The sequence below is a fragment of the Furipterus horrens genome, unplaced genomic scaffold, assembly GCF_987537825.1.
Source record: "Furipterus horrens unplaced genomic scaffold, mFurHor1.1.pri manual_scaffold_10, whole genome shotgun sequence".
Classification (NCBI taxonomy): Eukaryota; Metazoa; Chordata; class Mammalia; order Chiroptera; family Furipteridae; genus Furipterus; species Furipterus horrens.
Window position 1 is genome coordinate 64,530,088 of NW_028327180.1, and position 21,365 is coordinate 64,551,452.

A 21,365-nucleotide genomic window follows, 5' to 3' on the forward strand; every position below is an offset into this window, starting at 1 on the left:
TTTGTCAAGGAAGCTACATGCCCAGGACATGACTACTTCCCATGATCCACTTTTTAAAAAAAGGTATATTTTATTAATTATATTGTTACAGAAGTCCAAATTTTTTCCCCTTTGTTCCTCTTTGCCCAGTACCCTCCTTCTCTCCAGCAATCCCAACCACCTTAGTTCATGTTCATGGGTCGTGCATATAAGTTCTTTGGCTTCACCCTTTCCTATATTATTCTTAACATCCCCCTGTCTATTTTGTACCAACCAATTATGCTTCTTAATCCCTGCACCATTTCCCCATTTCCCCTTCTTCCCCCTCCCAGCTGTTAACCCTCCAAATGATCCCCATACCTATGATTCTGTTTCTATTCTGGTTTGCTTAGTTGGATTTTGTTTTTATTTTTTAGATTTAGTTGTTGATAGTTGTGAGTTCGTTGTCATTTTAGTGTTCATAGATTTGATCTTCTTTTTCTTAAATAAGTCTCTTTAACATTTCATATAATAATGGCTTCATGATGATAAACTCCTTTAGTTTTATCTTGTCTGGGAAGCACTTCATCTGCCCTTCCATTCTAAATGATAGCTTTGCTGGATAGAGTAGTCTTGGTTGTAAGTCTTTGCTTTTCATCACATTGAATACTTCTTGCTAGTCCCTTCTTCCCTGCAATGTTTCTTTTGGGAAATCATCTGACAGTCTTATAGGTACTCCTTTGTAGGTAACTCTCTGCTTTTCTCTTGCTGCTTTTAAGATTCTCTCTGATCTTTCATCTTTGGCGTTTTAATTATGTGTCTTGGTGTGGTTGTCCTTGTGTCTAGCTTGTTTGGGACTCTCAGTGCTTCCTGGACTTGTATGTCTATTTCCTTCACCAAATTTGGGAAGTTTTCCTTCATTATTTTTTCACATAAGGTTTCAATTTCTTGCTGTTCCTCTTTTCCTTCTCCTTCATGGCACCCCTATGATTCAGATGTTGGCATGTTTAAAGTTGTCCCAGAGGTTCTTAAGCCTCTCCTCATTTTTCTCAATTCTTGTTTCTTCATTCTGTACTGGTTGACTGTTCTTTTTTTCTTCCTTATGTTCCACATCATTGATTTGAACCCCGGTTTCCTTCCCTTCACCATTGGTTTTGTGTGGATTTTCCTTTGTTTCACTTAGCATAGCCTTCACTTCCCTTATGCGTTTGCCATACTTAAGCATAACTGTCAAGTCTGTTAGCATCTTTATCACCAGTGTTTGAACTTTGCCACTGTTAGGCTGGCTATCTCCTCTTCTGTTATGTTGGCTATCTCCTCGTCGTTTAGTTCTCCCATTAGAATCTTGATCCATTCCCTCTTTTGGGCCACACTTCTCTGTCTGCTCATCTTGACAGACTCCTGTGATTGTTTGCCTCTGTGTCTTAGGTAAGCTGTCACTCCTGTTATGTTGTAAGAGGTGGAGCTTAGGTATTTGTCAGTACAGGGTGACCTGCTTTACCACGCTGTGGTGCTGTGTGTGTGGGAGGGGTCCAAGAGGGAACAATGTCGCTTGCTCAGCACTTGTTCCTTTTCTAGGCACTTCTCCCATTTCCGTATGGGCCTGGTTTCTCTCTAGCTTTTGCCTTGGCTGTCCTTCCAAGAGTGGGTGGGTCTGCAGATGTTCTAGGACTGTGGGGGCTCTTTAAATAAATGGACTCTGCTGGGAGACTGGCAGTTTCTACCTCTGCCCCAACCCCCACTGGTTTGCACAGTCAGAAGCAATGAGGCTTTATTTTCCCTGACACTGGGACTGTGAGTTGCACAGTCTGGTCTGGGGCTGGGAATTCTCCCCAGGTGTCTCTCCCCACTTTTTAAAACACGTGACTGTGCTTTCCACCAGCCTCCTGCTCCTGCTGCCACTGCTGCTGCTACTACACCGCATCCTTTCTGTCCTGGCTCTGCCCCTCCTACCTGTCTGGATGAGTATTTCTTCTTTATATGTTTGTTTGTTGGACTTTCATGCAGCTTGATTTTCTGGAACTTCTGGTTGTCTTGAGTTTTGAGGTAGTTGTATTCCTTCTTAGTTGTGGAGGGAGATGCAGCATATCTGTCTACATCTCTATCTTAGCCGCCCATGATCCACTTTTAAGCTGGGAATGTTTATATTCAGACCATACTATGTGGCTACTTTGGATCTCTGAGTTTGTAAGGCCACCACACAGGCCTCTCCAAAGCTTGTCAGATTCAATATGTGGCCCCCTTTGTCCGCAATGTCCATCTCTGGTAGACAGTCACTGTCCCTTTCTCTGTTATGTTAATTATGCATCAAATTTAGTCATGGCTACAGCTGACTATTGTATTCCTTACAGACAACTCTCACATAACATTTATATACAAGAGGAATGAGGAGGAGGAGATGATGCAGGGAGAAAATCCCCTTGAAGGGGATATAATTTCAAATCTTTCAGATGACTACAGCAGCTCTCACATATTCTCCAAGTACATTGCTCTCCTCCTTTTCTATGTTTGTATGGTTAAATTTGTGTTATAATTGACATTATTTTCCATATCCTTCCACAGATTTTCATGATGTCTAAACATATTTAACTTGAAGTTGTCATTGGTCATAACAATGCAGGTGTGACCGTTCACTATGTCTGAATAAAGGAAGTGTTGGCTTGTTCTAACTGAAAAGGAAATATTAGATTTTGAAATACATTTGTGTATTTCTATCCTTTAAAAAATTCCTTTTACTCTTGCTTATTCACTCCTCCACAAGCATTATGTTTTTTCAGTACAGATTTTGGTTGGTATAGGAGGGTGCCAAGAGGAAGATAGTCAATGTTTAGCATTTGACGTCCAGAATGGGGTTTTTGAGTGAATAGCATAAAAATAGGCATGAAAGGTAGGCTTTGTCGAGAAGAGGATTTCATGGACACATCTGGGGCCAAGCTTTGTTGATTGGATTGTAGAATTTCATCATAAGCCAAGGTAGAACAAATCAGAGTATAGTTTTAAAAAGGATCCTTGCATTCTTTGGACATCTATATAGTATGTATGTGAATTAATATCATGATAATAAATGTTAATTTAAGAGAGCTTGATGGTAGTAGCTATATGCACATAACTATATATAATCTAAGTCACAGACATTTTGGAGACATGGAACTCCTAATAGGGAAATGTAGGGATTATATTGTTTAAATATTTCCTTCAATTATTTGGTAATGTTGATATAATAAGAAATGATTTGTTGTAATTATATTTAAATAGGTTTGCTCATTTATTTTATGTAAAATTATTCAATTTGCAATATGTTATTGATATTATATTTTGCTAATACTTTCATTCCGTACCCCTGGCTGGTTTGGCTCAGTGGATTGAGCGTCGGCCTGCGAGCTAAGTGTCGCTGGTTCGATCTTCCAGTCAGGGCACATCAGAGAAGGAAAACTCTGACTCCAAAAAACCTCCGCTGCCTTGCGGCATACCTCTTCAGGGGAAAGGCTAAGGGAGTAAACCCCGACAGAAAATCCGGAGCCGGAGTCCCTAAGGCGGTTCGACGTTGTAGTCAACACCGGCAACTCCTGCGGCGCACCTGAAGCCAAGCTGTATTGACTCCGTCTTTCCCTTGGACCCTTCAGCTGCGAAGAGAGGGGGCGTCTGCTGCATGGGCAACAGCAGACCCTCCATATCACCCTGCCCAGGCTCTGTAGCTTCAGCTTCACTGGAGAGGACACTCCAGCGTCATCACAAGATGTCGATTCAACACGGGAGGAGACTGATACCGTGTCACTCCCGAGTTGGACTGCACAGCCATTCTCGGCGGTGCAGATAGACTCTTAAGAAGCTACACCATCGTCTCTCGAGATGGACGGCTGCCGACGACGACGACGACGACTTTCATTCCAAAGCTGGATTCATTTTAAAGAAAAAGTAATAAAATTTATCTTAAGATTTAATTAATATTTATAGAATATATGCATACATTTATAAGTTAGCAATAAAAAAATTTTTGTTATAGTCAGAAAGGTAGATGACTTGTTTTCTTTTCCTACATTGTATTATTTTTCATATAGTTTGCATTCCTACATTTTGATTCAAGTCTAAAATTGACTAGCTATATTTTAAAGGAAACAATAAACGTTAATATGAATCATCATTTTACTATAGTAACTGCTGCTGTATAGTCTATTTTCCAATTTTAATATAGAATAATATGATTTTTAATGTTATTTTACTTGCCTCAAACCCTAATTAAAAGCCTCTGACTGGAGCTGCATTCCATTAAAGATCTTTTACAACATGTCTGTAGAAATGTCTGCTCTAAGTGTACAAAACTCTCAGGAAACTGGAAACTTAATATTCAAGTTTCATGTAATTCTGTTAACACACTCAGAAAAATAATTAAGGAAAATGTACAACTAAGGTACTGAAATAACTGACAAAATTTCTGCCAGTTTAGAATATCTAGTGGTTGGTGTTTTCCATAGAGTTTTTGTTTTAGCACCAAAATCAAAGATTCCATTTTAAAAATAAAATAAATAGAATGTCTGGGCCACTGGTTGGCAACTTTTGATTCATGGATTTTGTGCTGCTGGTGTCATCAAATATAAAAATTTATGTCCCCACTATTTTTAGGTTCCTATTTTTTACTAAGAATTTCTTCAGCATTCTTGGAGCTTGATTTAATTTCAGTGTGCTCTATTTTTTCTGCCTTTGCTCTTCCTTAGTGTCATTTTTCAATTTCTTACCATGACTTCGTTATTTTAATGCATGTATTCTGAACCAGGTAATTGTTTTTTCCAATGTGCACACTGATTGTGATAACACTAGTTTGCATTTTCTGAGCACCTACCAAGTACCAGAAATCATAGTATAATACACATACACACTTAATTATGGCTCTTTACGTATGGAGCTGGGTGTACTATTACACCTCTATTACAGAGGAAGAAGCTGAGCACAACACATTGATTGACTTGTCCAAGGTCACAAAGCTGGCAAGTGAAAGAGCTGGGCTTTGAGTACATGTGGTCTGACTTCAAAGCACACTTAATCTTTTAGTGAAAATTCTATTAGTCGCATCAGACCTTTATTGTGAACTAGCTTATAAAACATGACATAAAATCTTGGAGTGGCCTTCCAAACACGGCTGGGTTCAGATGCTTAAATCAGAGCAGGGTCTAGCGCTTGCCCTCCTCGTGGGTTCATCCTTTTCATTCTCAGACTGCCTCTACATGGCCAGCATCAATTCTCAAAAGATTAAGTATCCTTAAATGGATGAAATTAGACATTTGTCTGATATACTACTTCAGTGTGTGGTAATAATTAATCTTTTAAAATAGTTTAATGTTCTATACATTGTAACTCCTACTTGAAATTTTCTGAGAGTATAAAATCAAAGAGTGGAAAATTTCTATTGGATGAATTGTCAGCTTTATTGACCTTTAGTTGAATAAATGTGATTGCTAAGAACTGTGTTTAATGAACCAAGTTTGGAAGTTACAAGAATTTGAAGCAACAACACTTGATTAACACAAGTGTCATTGGGAAAAGGGACTTATTTTTTAATATGTTTAAAGGCCATTATTTTTTTTTTAATGTTTTTTATTGATTATATTGTTACAACAGTTCCAATTTTCTTTAAAGGCCATTATTGCCAAAGGATGGGAGAGTACATATGGTGTAAATCTTAATCTATTGTATATACAAAATATATACTCCATGTCACATTTCTTTAATTCTTTAAAGTCCATCTCCAGGCCTCCATTGGGTATAAATAGCAAGAAATTAAATCTAAGACACAGCTGGGATATGCTGCCCCCATACTTACCTAAAATCTTAGCATTGTGTGCAGCATCAAATATCTAGGATGCTGCTTAAGTTTCAGGTCTGCAGAGGTTTTCACTGATCCATCCGACACTCCTCAAGCATGGTCCCTTCAGGTCTAGTGGCTCTCTGCTTCTCTTCTGCTGAATGCTCTAGGTCCTTGTAGAGGTTGGAAACACTGTGTCTAGGGTCTGGGCTCCCTAAAGGACCACTATTTAGGAGGAATTAAGGGGATCCACAAATTTTGGTCTGATTTACAGGTTCTAAAAATATCATCTCTCTCATTTTTTGGCCCCAAAGGTCTTACTCATTCTCTCACCTTATCTACTGGGTCAGCAAAGAAATCCCATCCAGAAGCTAATACTTTTACAAAGATAGGAAGAGCTTTGTCTTCCTCAAGATCTCTACTTTCAGTTTTGCAAACACCCAGGTGCAGGGAAACCCATAAAAATGGCCAGGCTACTAGCTTGAAATAGGAGGGAGAGAGAGACACAGAAGGTAAGCATCAATTATTATCTTAAAAACATTTTTCTCTGGTGTCCATATCTAACCAAGATCTCCAGTTAAATCACAGAGGGCGTTACCTCTGAAAAGATATAACGTGACCAGAAAATCTCAGCACCTCTAGGCGTTTTGGAGTCTGGCTAATGAAACAGGCCTGTGCTCCAGCGAGTTGGAGGTGTTGCCCAAAGTGGATGCTGGCAGGACTGGTACACAGCAGCAGGTGAAGGAATGCGCAGCTCCTGAGAGTAAAATAGGTAGGACATGCAGAAAAATGTACTTACAAGCTGCTGGAGAACAGATTTAAAAGTCAGGCAGAAATGCCTGTAGCTAGAAAATGGAAGTCGGGCCCCTGGTGTAGTATCCTGACAATGAGGGCTACAGAGAATATGTGCTGGGATGATCTCAGAGCCCATTTAACTCAGAGTCACGAGCCTCTGTTTTGTGGGTCCACAAAGGTGCTTGAAGGTGGTTTCTGGAAATGTTGGATTGGAATTCTGCTTAATAATAGTGGTTTTCTTTTGTTTGTTTTTGCTATTTTAACACTATAATGAAAACCGAAAGCAAACTTAAAGGTGTTATATTGTGATGGGATACCGAGTAGGTGTGTTACTTAAAACTTAGTTTGAGATCCTAACTTGCACATCGGGTGTGACTCTGCAAGACCTGTTCTGGCGGAATGTGTGTTAAAACGTGTGAGGTCACAGCCCTCCCCTGCTCAATGCCAGCAACCTTCCCAGCCCAGTGTAGGTGACAGCCTTACATAGGCCAAGGGTGCCCCAGGATGCACCCCTTGCCCTGCTCACCTCCTCTCATCCTGCATTCCCCTTGTGCACACCCCTTAGCCACCTACCCACTGTGCTATCCTGGAACAAACCACGTATGCTCCTCCTGCCTGCTCTGCTCTTCCCACCGACCTCACTGTATTCTGCATCTTCACTTCCTTCCTGCATTTGCTCACAGGTCATCTTCTGAATGACACCTTTCCTTATCACCATATTTAAAAATTGCCTCCCACTTGTGAAGTATGCATCAGCTGTTAGTGAACATGCAGGGTCCTCAAGAAGGCAAGCCAGAAGCCACGTGTGCAAGAAGCTACCAGCGCCCTGGCCCACAAGCCCTAGAATAGTAACCTTTATGCGAGTTTAAATTGTGCCTTCTGTATGGATTATGGATAATTGTCCCCCAGCCTCCAGAGAGAGGCTGACAGTTTCTGCACTCAAAACACTTCTCGAATAAGTGAATATACAAGGGACTGAAAAGCTGAGTCTTGCAAAAAAATATGACATGCCATAGAATATTTAGGGTACCCAAATTTAGAACTATGTATTATAAGTGACAAGAATATCAATAAATCTACCTTAAGAAGATATCAAATTGGATGAAAATAAAGAAAAACAAAAGGAGGAAAAAGAAATTGCCTCCCTGTCTCTAAGTTCCTCATCCCCTTTCCTGACTTCTGTTTCATAGATTTTTCTCACCATCTTACATACAGTCCAACTTAATGTGTTTTATTTTATTGTCCCCCATCAGCTAGTGCGTCATCTCCCTGAAACAAGGGCAAGGGAACTTGTTTGGCTTTATTTAATGATGAAACCCCAGCACTAAGAACAGCGCCACCTAGAGGTGGGATTACTAAATCTTTGTTGAATCAACAAGTAGTGGTCAAGATGATCCCTAGAATAAGAGAGAAAATGCTACATCAGAAAGTCCAGAGCAAGTGCTCAAATTTTTCTTTATATGTGTCTCTGTCTGTGTTTGTGTGCATATTTTAACATTGATGTTAAAATAGAGATAGGTTTATCTCTTATTCCAAACTGTTGTTGGAGCTTCCTGTACACATATAATCTGTAGAGAAAAATTTGATACTTGGTTAAATATATGCACGTATTTAAGAAGTATATTCAAATACAGGAAATATTTATTAAGCACTTTCTGTGACCCAGACCTTCTGCTGGGCCTGTTCATCTCACGTGATTCACACAACCACCTGGGAAACTAGTAAGGTATTTTTATAGCAGTTAAACTCTGAAAACAGGGACAGTTTAGAGTTCTTCACCCACTCTCTCGTCATCACAAGGGTTTGATAGTTTATCTTGAAGGCAGAATTTCTACACATTAGAAAATACTCTTTTCCTTACTGTAGGTCAGCAGTCCTCAAATAGAGGTAGCATAAAGTATATCACACAGAGCTCAATATCCAAGACCATGTCTAAATCCCTTATAGGTAAGTAAGGGATTTTGAAGAGTAATTTTTCTTCAACCCAATTTTCAGCTTATTTTCTAATCTCTTAAAAATGTAACTTCAGTTTTCACTAACATTAACCTCATTGTGATTTCAAGTTATGTTGTTTTTGCTTGAACTTCAGAATAAAGCTTCAACAGTCATATTTGTGCACATATTTGAACATTTTGTTAAGGATCCCGGGAACAAGAAGGTGGTTGTTGTGCACCACTCTTTTTAAAATTCAAGCTCGCTTACGTTGATTCACATAAAATTGCAGCAACAAGCTCATCTGTTCTGCTCCTGCTCCTCATAGCACAGCTGCCAATGGAGCAGTGACCAGAAAACACCCACAGTGTTCAAATATAGATACAACTTTATCTCTCATTTGAAATTGTTGGTACTTCTTGTCTGATTGCTATTTTTGATCGAGACCTTATTTTTGATGTTGTAAGTAAAACTTAAATGGTCTATTTCTCTTAAGAATTTGGATTATTTAATGTCAGTGTCCTGAGAGTGCAAGGTGAGCTGTTAAAAATTGCCTACTATTTATAACCATTTATCTATTCAAAACAGGATTTTATTAATATCTAGCAAAAAAAATCTATGAGAATAAATAGTAGTCTGAATCTTCTCTAGGACTGTAATTGTCACCGACAATCCCCAATGTGATATTATTCCGTCAGTCTGTCATGTTCATCAAAGCAGCCTCATTGTTTCTGTATGTTTGAACCTTTTACTGAGCACTTACTAACAACTTTATGTAAATTTAAATATAAATTTGTTTATTTTAAACAAAGCAGTTTAGTATGTCTTTCTTCTTTAAAAAAATATTCTACTACTGAAAATAATGTGAAAATCACTGCTGTTGCCCAGAGTTTGGTGAACTTTTTTTGAATGGACCAAATACTGAATATTTCAGGCTTTGCAAACCAAGAGGCAAAATTGAAGATATTATGGAGGTACTTATATAATGTTTAAAATATAACAATGTAAAATGTAAAAATCCTTCTTAATTTGGATGCCACCACAAAAAAAAAAAAAAAAAAAAAAAGGCAGTGAGCTGGATTTAGCCTATATGCTATAATTGGCCAAGCTCTGCTCTAGCCCAGTGCCCCTCTTTTAAAAGAAATGCTTAGTGGGACTGAGTTTCCTGTGGAAGGGTCACAGATATTGTGGCCACCCTGAGAGAAGAGCATGAACTGCATGGTGGGTCACTTGACGACTAACACTGCTGTGTTGTTAATAAAAACTTAAGAAGACAAGAGGCCCAGATACTAATATCACAAGACCCCAAACTATGAGTGAAGCTGAAAATGACTGCATAAATAAACATTCACTGTAGAAAACAGCCCTAGTCCTGGCTGCTGTGGCTCAGTGGATTGAGCGTTGGCCTTCGAGCCAAGTGTTGCTGGTTCGATTCACAGTCAGGGCACATGGCTAGGTTGCACGTCAAGTCCCCAGTTGGGGGCATGAGTGAGAGGCAAACACACAGTGATGTTTCTCTCCCTCTCTTTCTCCTTTCCCCTCTCTCTAAAAATAAACAAACAAACAATTTTTTAAAATCCCTATTTCACAGGCTTTTCCTTTTCCCATATTCTACCCCAATAAACCCTGTTTGAATGCAAAGGAAAATTTTCTATAATTCATATATAATTTCAGTTTTGGTCAAGATGATGGCACAGGAGTAGGTAAATGTGGTACTTGAAACACCCCACAACCAGAGTTTAATTACAGAACCATGATTCAGAACCAACTGAAATCTAGTTGAACAAAAGTTTTATAACTAAGGATATAAAGAGGAAGAATCCACAGCAACACTAGTAAGAGGGGTGGGACTCAGAACAGGCTGGTTCCACATGTGGCAGATAAAAATTGGGAGGGATATCTCAGTTGCAGAGATCTCCCTGAGGACGGAGGGGTCCCAACCCCATATCAGAACACTCATCTCAGGGTTCCAGTGTTAGGACGACAAGTCACCATAACTTGTGGCTGTAAAAACAAGAAGGTGTTGTGGCTGAGTGAGGCAATGGGTTTCTAGAGTCCCAGGCAGTTTTCCTTAAGGGGCCCCCTCATGAACTTACCCTTACTTATTCCCTCTGAGTTTTAGCACTGGGGCAGCAGCTCAAAAGGCTGCAGGACATAAAGGAAGGAACTGAATTGTCTGGCTTCTGAACAAGGGCTGGAAGAACAGCTCTCTCACAAACAAAAGTGCTGGCAGAGGCCATTGTTCCTTTTCTGAGCCCTCCCTCCACAGAGCTGGCAGGCAAGTGCTGTATCTGAGTCTTCACCAACCTGGCCCACACTGTTCACCCACCCTGGTGATTCCCTTAGGCCTCACGCCATCCAACTTACAGGCCCACCTAAGCCAGTTCCAGTGACTTTTCTATTAATAAAAAGCTTCTTGAGAGAGCCAAGCTCATGCTTTGGACTTTTTAAAAATCTCTCAAACAAACAGCTTCTGGCCTCTGTGTACCTGACATCTCTTGTTAAGTGACCCCAGGCCTTGCAGATGTGTCAACCAGCCTCAGTTCATAGCCTGGATTCTCCCAGGCACCTCTAAGCTGAGCACAAGTAGCAGTCATCTGCAGACCACATTTTAGCTCATGCTGGGTAGCCCTGGGCAAGGCACAGGCAGTAGCTGATCTTGGTCTGCACATCCTGGCAGGCCCCAGAGCCAATGGACTTGGTGGACAGCTTCAAACCACACTGGATTGCAAATCAACTACCTCTACAAGCAACACACTTAAGGGGAGGATTTGTCAGGCACCAAAGCCCTACTGAATGGAGTTTCGGTACATGGGTTTGGCCCCTGCACAGCGGTTATACCTCTGTAGTTGCAGCTGGTCCTTGCGTTCAACTGGCCTGGGGGTAAATATCTCCCAGTGATGAACCAAGAGCAATCAAGGCTCAACTACAACAGGGCAGTGCACACAGCCCACACAGGGGGCACACTTAGAACACCTTTCTTGGTAAAAGACACACACAGTGTGAAAGTAAAGAGATAGAAAAAGAGAGTTCATGAAAATGCAAAGTGTAACAATAATTATACTACACAAAATGGATTTTAGAAGAAAGACTGTAACAAGAGACAAAGAAGGATACAACGGCTCCACTTCTGTGTATTTATCTGAAGAAACCCAAAACACTATATTGAAAAGATGTATATATATATATATGTGCATATTTATTGTAGCATTATTTATAACAACCAAGATATGGAAGCAACCTAAGTGTCCTTCAAGAGATAAATGTATAAAGAAGAAGTGTGCATACAATGGAATATTAGTCAGCCAAAAAAAAAAAAAAAAAGAATGAAACCTTGCCATCTGCAGCAAAGTGGATGGACCTAGAGGGTAATGGGCTGAGTGAAATAAGTCAGACAGAGAAAAGCAAATACCAGATGATTTCACTTATACGTGGAATCCAAAAACCAAAATAAACAGCAAAACAGAAACATATCCATAGACAGAGATAGACACAGAGAACATTTGGATGGCTGCCAGATGAGGGAGAGGTTTGGGGGATGGGTGAAAAAGGTAAAGGGATTTAGAAGTAGAAATTGGCTGTTACAGAATAGTCACAGGGATGTAAAGTACAGCACAGGGAACATAGTCAATAATGTTGTGATAAGTATATACAGTGCCTGATGTGTACTAAGTTTATCAGAGTAATCACTTTGTAGGTTGTATAAATGTCTTATCACAGGTTATACACTAGAAACTAATATAAAATCGTACACCAACTGTAATTTACAAAGAAGAGTCATATGTAATTTCACATATAATAGATCAGAAACTCCAGATTGCTAGAAAAGTTTATACATATATATGTATATCCAACTTCCCATGTTACCTTCCTACCTTATTTGTTCCCAAATTATGTAAGTCCAATAAATGCAAGTTAATAAGTAAAAACTTAAAAAGAAAAAATATAGCAATTTTTTCATCTTATAATCACAACTTTATGTCCTGATGTATATATTAGAATATTAGTGATGTGATTAGGGATTAAACAGCAGAAAATGAGATTGCTTCTGGTAAGAACAAGCTTCCATTTTTGGATCATTTCAATTTGTTTTACTTAGTAAACCTTCTAAGAAACTGATTAGAGATGTCTTTACTGATCAACCATGTTTTACAAATTCCTGGATTATAAAAAATTAAGGGTTAAAAACCAAACCATTTATGCTTTCTTTACTATGCAGATTGTACCACTAGATAATAGTAACTTTTCTCTTCATATAAGTGTTCAAGTTAATAAAAAAAAGAAACAATGGTGGAACTAGAATTATTTCCATTTGCAACTTAGAATGACTTAATGAATCTAGGAATTAATTATCAACAACAGCTTACATCAGAAACAGACAAACATTAAGTGCCTTCTACTGAAAGAACACAATGTCATCTAATACTCGCCCCTTTTCCAGGCAACTCTCCCACTTCCGCACCAGACTGACGCCCTCTAGCTGCTGCCCTGGCCGTCGTTCCCAGAGTGGGTCGGTCTGAGGATGTTCTAGGACCATGGTGGGCTCTTTAAACAAGCGGACTCTGCTGAGATCTGCAGTTTCTGCCTCCACCCCAACCCCTACTGGTCTGCACAGTCAGAGGCAATGAGGCTTGATTTTCCCCGGTGCTGGGACTGTGGACTGCGATATCCAGTGAGGAGCTGGGAATGCTCCCCAGGTGTCCCTCCTGACTTTTTAAAACATGTGACTGCACTTTCTGCTGGCCTGCCGCTGCCACCACTGCTGCTGCCACCACACTGAGTCCTCTCTGCCCCAGCTCCACCCCTTCCAGGCAGCATTGTTCCCTCTCGAACCCCTCCCTTACATACAGCGCATAGTGAAACAGGTCACCCTGTACTGATGAATCCCTAAGGTTCCACCTCTTACAACGTAACAGGAGTGACAGCTCTACCTGGGACACAGAGGCAAACAAACACAGGAACTGGCCAGAATGACGAGACAGAGAAGTATGACCCAAAAGGGGAAACGGATCAAGGTTCCAGTGGAAGAACTAAGTGACGAGGAGATAGCCAACCTAAAAGACAAGGAGATAGACAACCTAATAGATACAGAATTCAAAACATTGGTGATAAAGTTGCTCACAGGCTTGACAGATATGCTTGAGTGTGGAAAACGCATAAGAGAAGAAGTGAAGGCTATGCTAAGTGAAATGAAGGAAAATCCACACAAAACCAATGGTGAAGGGAAGGAAACCAGGGCTCAGATGAATGATTTGGAACATAAGGAAGAAAAAAACAGTCAATCAGTGCAGAATGAGGAAGCAAGAATTGAAAAAAATGAGGAAAACTTCCCAAAGTTTGTGAAGGAGATGGACACAGGTCCAGGAAGCATGGAGGGTCCCGAGCGAGCTGGACCCAGAAGGGACCACACCAGAATGGATCATGACTGAGATGCCAAAGGTGAAAGATAAAGACAGAGTCCTGGGGGCAGCAAGAGAGAGACAGAAAGTTGCCTACAGGGGTGTGCCTATAGGACTATCATCTTATTTCTCAGAGGACACTTTGCAGGCAGGAAGGGACTTCCAAGCAGTATTCAATGTGATGAAAAGCAACCTACAACCAAGATTACTCTATCCAGCAAAGCTATCATTTGGAATAGAAGGGCAGATGAAATGCTTCCCAGACAAGGTGAAGCTAAAGGAGTTCATCATCACCAAGCAATTATTATATGAAATGTCAAAGGGACTTAAGAAAAAGAAGATCAAAACTATGAATACTAAAATGACACAAACTCGCAACTATCAACAACTGAATCTAAAAAATAAAAACAAAATCCAACTAAGCAGACCAGAATAGGAACAGAATCATAGGTATGGGAATCATTTGTAGGGTTATCAGCTGGGAGGGGGTAGGGGGAGAAATGAAGAAATGGTGCAGGGACTAAGAAGCTAAATCAGTTGGCACAAAATAGACAGAGGGATGTTAAGAATAGTTTAGGAAAGGGTGAAGCCAAAAAACTTATATGCATGATGCATGGACATGAACTAAGTGGGGGGTGAGGTTGCTAGAGTGAAGGAGGGTACTGGGCAGAAGAGAAAAAAGGGGGAAAAATTGGAACTACTGTAACAACATAATCAATAAAATATACTTCAAAAAATAAAAATAAAAAAATAAAATATTATCAGTAGTAAACTGAGTTCTAAGATTCTAATGATTTCAAAACACTTTTTAAATTTAATAATACTGAAAATAGAAAGAAGGAAACAAAAATTTCCTTAATTCATAACAAATTAGGAGTGATTCTAGTTTTCTTTTTTTTTTTTTTTTTTCAACTATAAAATGTATTTGATTACATTGAAAAATAACGGTTTCTATCCTTATATTTTTGTTGCTGCTGTTGTTGTTGTAGTTGTTGATGTTAAGGAGAGAGTTCACCAAAAATTTTTTAGAGATGGTGGCAGGAAGCTGGGGTGCTATTAATAGCCCAATGCTCAGGAATAAGACAGGTGTTCACGTAGTGCATCAGGTGCCATCACTCGATAAAGTACTATGCCTGCAGAGACTTTTTAAGATTTCAGAAATGTATGTCTTCTTCACATGTGTTGCTTTTTTATTTTCCTTTTTCTGCAGGATCATCAGCTAAGACATTAAAACCAGCAATTTGTAGTTCCCATCTTTGTATATGACAAGGAAATAAGCTGAGTGGAGAGGAGGTACTGGGAGACTAGGAAGACAATTTCCCTTTATAGTCAATTCCTGGGGAAGCTGATACCCAAGGGGTATATAGGCCAAATGTATACTATATATCCAGAAGTGCAGTACTTTCTCCGTGGGCATCAAGGTCCTTAGGAGTACAACATCCTCTAGTAACTTCCAGACATAGCCAGCAAAGCTCTCATTCAAAATCTCTAGTTTTCTTTTTAATACTTTACTGCATTTAAAAAATTTTTGAATTGTGAATATATGTCTTTATAATAATAAAAGCACACAAAAGGGACCTAAAAAATAAAGAATGTCATCTAGTAAGTACTTTTATTCAAAAAGAAAAATTGTACTTGATTATTATGTAGATTATAACACCAATTTACCACTTCATAGGACGCCCAGAAGACAGAGTCACATGTCAAATGACACACAGGAATGGAATCTGCAAAATCTAGATATGGGAAACACCATAGGGCAAATAACCCATTTTTAGAAACCAAATATAATATAAAGAAAACGAGAGATAGAAGCAGAACCTATTAAAGATGCTCGAGAGACATATAAAACAATACTGATTATAAAAATGGAATTGATGAGACAATTGTAAAATATGAAATTGATGTGACATTTGACAATTTGAACAATTATTTGATATATAATAATATTAAGGCATATTTTTGAATTTTCATACGATGATGACATTTTAAAATTTCTTATCTTTTAGAGCTGTATATCAAAATGTGTATGGATAAATGATGTCTGTGACTTGCTTTCAAATAATCCAGCAGGAGCAAGTGATGAGGATACATATAAAATAAGGTTGGGCATGAGTTGAGAAGTGCTCAAGCTGGATAATGCATACAGGATGTTCTTGTCCATAATACTTTGTGTATGTTTGAAACTTTTCATTGTAATATGTTTTTAAAAGAAATAGCCAAAGGGAATTCCTAAAACCAAGAGATGGCAAAAGAGCCACAGTGGCCCCTTACCAAGAATTCTAGTAGTTCAACAGGGATGGCAACAGAAGAACATTAGCAACTCCAATAGCCCCATAAGAAGATTGTTTCTATAAGATACATTGCTCAATAAAAGGAAATCTGAAATTGCCAGGCACATTTTTTGAAACTATTACTTGGTGTATTAGGGTTACTTATGCATATGGTTTGTGTCCATTGTAATATAGCATAGAAAGTCCAAAAGTCTGGCTTTCAGAGTGAACATTGCTTTCAACTCGTGGGTTAAAGTGGAGGCTGCCAGCGCCCTGCCTACAGTGCCCCAACTTTTCCTCGAGAGTGCTGTCCGTGGTCTGTTTTCCAACTACTGGCCTCTTTAACTGTTTGCTAAAGGGCCTTTTCTGACCATGCAAGGGGCAGCCTGGAAGTCTGGGGATGAGTGTCCCCTGGAAGCAGCCCTTAATCAGTGACTGACAAGAGGCAGAGTGTAAATACAACCAATGTGTTGGCTTTTCCCACAGGGTAAGTTTGAGACCCATCCATTGTCCCCTTTGACTACATGAGTTCCCAAGTGGGACTGAACTCCAGCTGTCTCCAGTTGTAACTGACTCACAATTCACCCTTTATTGGTTTCCTTACTTCCCTTGCCTCTGCTTCTCAGGGCTCCATTCTTTTACCAGTATTCCCTGAGGTCACTTTCAAATAAACTGCTTCTCTCAAATTCTTGTCTGAAGACATAGAGGAACCAAGATAAAGAGAAATGAACATACACGCAATTTGCAAGGAGCAAGTGAATGAGGGTTCTTCTCTCATCTTAGGCTGGAGAATCTAGAATTTTAGCTATATATCCATGTTTTTTAAAGGGGGTAAATGTCCGTAGAAGGGTATAGTAGTTTTGGTTTTTTTTAATGTTAATTTTTTTTTTTTATGTCTGTTCCTAGGACTTTGCATCATTCCAGTTACCAAGGAAGATTAGAACAGTAGGTTACAAACTTTAGTATGTCTATGATGGCTTAGGTGTCTTGTTATAAATGTGGTTTTCTGCCCCACCTTCAGGGATTCTGATTCAGCAAAACTCCAGATTTACAATGAATAGTTCTGTACATGAAAACATTAGAAACATTTATGGAGGAGCCCTGAGGATCCCACGTTGAAAAACTTGACCTAGGGGCCATTTCAATAACTTGTAAGGTGTTGTGGTCAGTTGGGTTCTAGGTGCCTGTAAGATCTGATCTGACTCAAATGGGTGTACCATGTCCTGGAGTCCCATTTCTCTGCTGCCAATACTAGAACCTAATTTAATTTTAATCTGACTCAGGTGGTGCTGGTGCTACTCCTGTCCGCTTTCTCTAAAGGTAGACAGACGTGAGAAGTGCAGTCTGGAAAAAGAAAACTGTGGTGTGGGACATGGGTTGTAGTAAGCAGAAGTCTAGGGAAGGTCTTAGAATGCAGCAACCCACCCCTCATTCCCTCCTTGGTGTGCCTCAGCCTTGTCTTCTGAATCTCTTTGTGGCTGGTGGGGAGATGGAAGCAGAAAGCGCTGCTGAGAAATCACTCAGCTATGAGGCTAACATTTGTTCAGACTCCTCTCTCGAGGCTCATCCTCTAGTCTTCTTTCTGCCCCATGAAGTTTCAGAGATGAGGCCACAGGGGCGCAATAGGAGAAAATGTCATCGACCCCCACCCATCATATTTTCCATATTGAACCATAATCTCATAGCAACTTTCAAACAATGACCCCTTGTTTCATATATAGGAGCCAATTTACCTTTTTCATAGGTCACAATTGTATCTGGAGTTTGCATTCAGTCTATTCCTTGAGCTCCAATTGGCTTCAAAAGGCAGATAATTGCACCTTCTACTTTATTGGTATGGCAATGTTATCTTTTGTCCTCACTAAACTTCATGATACTCCAAGTCTAGAATTAGCTTATTGAGACATTCTTTGGCATAATAGTACAAAATGGTCAGAGCCTTATAACAATGTACTGTCCTGCAGTTGTTTTTGTTGTTGTTGTTGTTTGTTTTTTTTACTGTGTGGTTGCCTCTCACTCGTGCCCCCAACTGGGGACCTGACATGCAACCTAGTAATGTGCCCTGACTGAGAATCGAACCAGCGACACTTGGCTCGCAGGCCGATGCTCAATCCACTGAGCTAGCAGCCAGGGCTCTGCAGTTTGTTTTGTAGAAATGAAAAGTATGCTCCCAAATTTGTTAGAGATACTGATTTGCTATAAGATACAAATTATAAGCAGAAATATCTGAATGGTTTAAATCCTGTTTGTCTCAGAAAATTCATCCCTGCCATTCCCAGCACGTGCAAAGGAAGGCAGGCCACTGGCATCCTAGAATGCAGTAGGTGTAACTCTAAAAGGATAGAGGCAATAATACACTTATAAACATGTCATAGCTTCAAAATGCAAATTCAAAGACAACCACTCTCATGTCATCCCAAACGATTAGTCAGGATTCCACCAGGAAGAAGACATACTAACTCTTGATTACCTCTTCTTAAAAAATTGTGCTATTTCTAGGAGAAGAAAAAGATGAAGGAAGAAATTTCTCAGACCAGTGTTGTTCTCAAATGTATGTGCATATATATATATATATATGTATATATATATATATCATATTATATGTATCAGTATGCAAAATATTTGTATACTGTTATGTAAGAAAGCAGTACAATAAATCCTGTAAATATGCTGAAATCCAGTTGCCTCTGTTATTCAAAAAGTGAGCTTTAAAAATTAATAGTCATGCCCTGGTGAGTGTGACTCAGTGGATTGAGAGCCTGCCTGCGAACCAAATGTTGCCAGTTCGATTCCCAGTCAGGGCACATGCCTGGTTGTGGGGTAGGTCCCCAGTTGAGGGGCTTATGAGAGGCAACCACACATTGATGTTTTTCTCCTTCTCTTTCTCCCTCCCTTCCCTTCTCTCTAAAAAATAAATAAAATCTTTTAAAATTTAATAGTCAGAACTGGATATATTGTGTAAAACAAAATAAAGTATATTATTAAGATTAATTTTACTATTTAAAATGTGGCTATTAGAAACACTTTAATTGCATATGTGATCATTATATTTCTTTTCACAGCAGTGATCTGTAGGACAGAAAAAGAGGCCGAGAGATTAACAGAGGTTGAAAATTAAAGAAAGGGGGAAGGTAACACATGCATTTCCACTTTTCTAAGAGAAAATACTGAATTGGAGCTTATTAGTATTTTACAAATATAGTGAAAGGAGAAAATTAAAATAAAAAACCTTGTTGCGATAAAATCAGATAGGCAATAAAGCACCCTCTGAAGATTTTGCGGCTTCCTGCCTAATCATGGTCTGTTACGACAAAAAAAAAAAAAATGCCTCGCATAATAAATAGGGCTTCTTTATTTATAAAAGCTTGATTGGCCATTTCAGTTGCGTCTGAGAGACTTTCATTGGAAGTTCAAATTTGGTTACCTCTTGACCCTTTGGTAAGGACAGCGGGAGTCTCTTTCTTTTCTTCTGGAAGCACATTAATGGTGTGCACGTGTGGCCTATCTCACAGTCAGATAAATCTTTAGGATATAAAAATTGGGGGAAGGACGATGGCGGAGAAGTTAGAGGAGGCTGCGCTTTCAGGCTCCTGAGACCCATCTGCAGTTTGGGCTAATGGCAGACAGAACGTCTCAGTGAGCAGCTGGACACTGGCGGGAGTTGAGCCAAGGCAATGCTGGATTAGAGAAAATCCACCTGGGAACAACCTGTTTAGTGAGGATAGCGGAGGAAAAGGGGACAAAACGGGATTCCTGACTGGGGCGGCTGCCTGAGCTGCGGCTGGAAGTACACAAAGGCTTTTTGGCGACCACAGGGTGCCCCGGAGAGGAGTCGGGAGGAGAGCGGATCTCTGCCCGCTGGCAGAGATGGGACTCGACCAAGTGGCATTGGCTCTGAAGGACAGGAGACAGCATGCTGCCGGGCAAGTGAGAACATAATTCTCCTTTATATTTTTCTCTAGTGGACGGTGGAGAGGGGAGGAAAATTTGTGGGTGGTAGGCCATTCTTGAGGAGCGCAGGTGCAGAGGCGCGCTCATCCATTCCCCAACCCTACCCTTGGGTCGCGGGGGCGCGCATAGGGAAGTGCTCTCACTCACTGGCCCAGGTGCGCGGGGCCGTGAGTCCAGGCGTCCCTCGGACACTCCCCAACGGACATAAGATCAGTGCCCCAACGGGCACAGGGAGGGCCCACTGAACACGCAGAGGACCGTGTGTAGACACCCCTAGCCAGCTCCCGTGGGCACTGGGCCCCAGGCCGGAAAGCAGACTACTAGCTCAGGCTCTGTTCGCCCACCCAGATGGGTGAGGGAAGGCAGGCAGCTGCAGCACAGGAACAGCGGGCAGCAGCGACTCACAGACGCTCACTTCCACTGAGCACAAGTGTCCGGGGCCCCGCCCTAAGAGGAGAGAGACCAACTCCCGGAGCTCGGCTCAGCGGGACTAAGGGCATGGGCATGCGAGCACGAAAACACCTCAGCCCGGGGACAATAGGCGCCAATTTCGGGGCAAGCTATCAGGCTGCCCACGCGTGCAGGGATGCGCGCGTGGGGACACCTCGGCAGGAGCACGGAAACACCTCGGCCGGGCAACAATAGGCGCCAATCGCAGGGCAAGATCTTGGCTGCCCGGCCCGTGCAGGGGCGCGCACACAAGGACACCTCAGCTGACTCCAGCGGGCAGCAAGGGAGCGCGCGCCATGCCGGCAACCGCGGGCGCACACCATTGCTGCAAGAAACAAGAACCTCTGAACCGCCACACTAGACCAGCTGCGGACACAGAAAAAGAAGACGACACACCAAGGCTAAACTGAGTAAAAACATCCCTTTTTTTCTCTCTCTCTCTTTCTTATTTCTTCTTTCTTTTCTTTCTTTCTTTCTTTCTTTCTTTCTTCTTTTTTCTTGGGGATTTTTTTCGCGTTTTTTTTCCTTCTTCTTCTTTCTTTCTTTCTTTCTCTCTTTCTTTATTTCTTCTTTTTTCTTGTTGTTTTTTTTCTCCCCTTCCAAAAAGAAAAACAAACTTTATCTCAAACGTGTTGCATATAACCTCTCCTTCTCATCCTTTCTCTTTAATCGTTGTTTATTTGTGCGTCTAGTTTATCCCCCGATCACTCTAAATAATAGAATATAATTACTATATAAACGCAATACAATACAATCCCACTTTCTTACTATATTATGCATTTTTCCATCCTTTTCTTCTATTTTTATTAA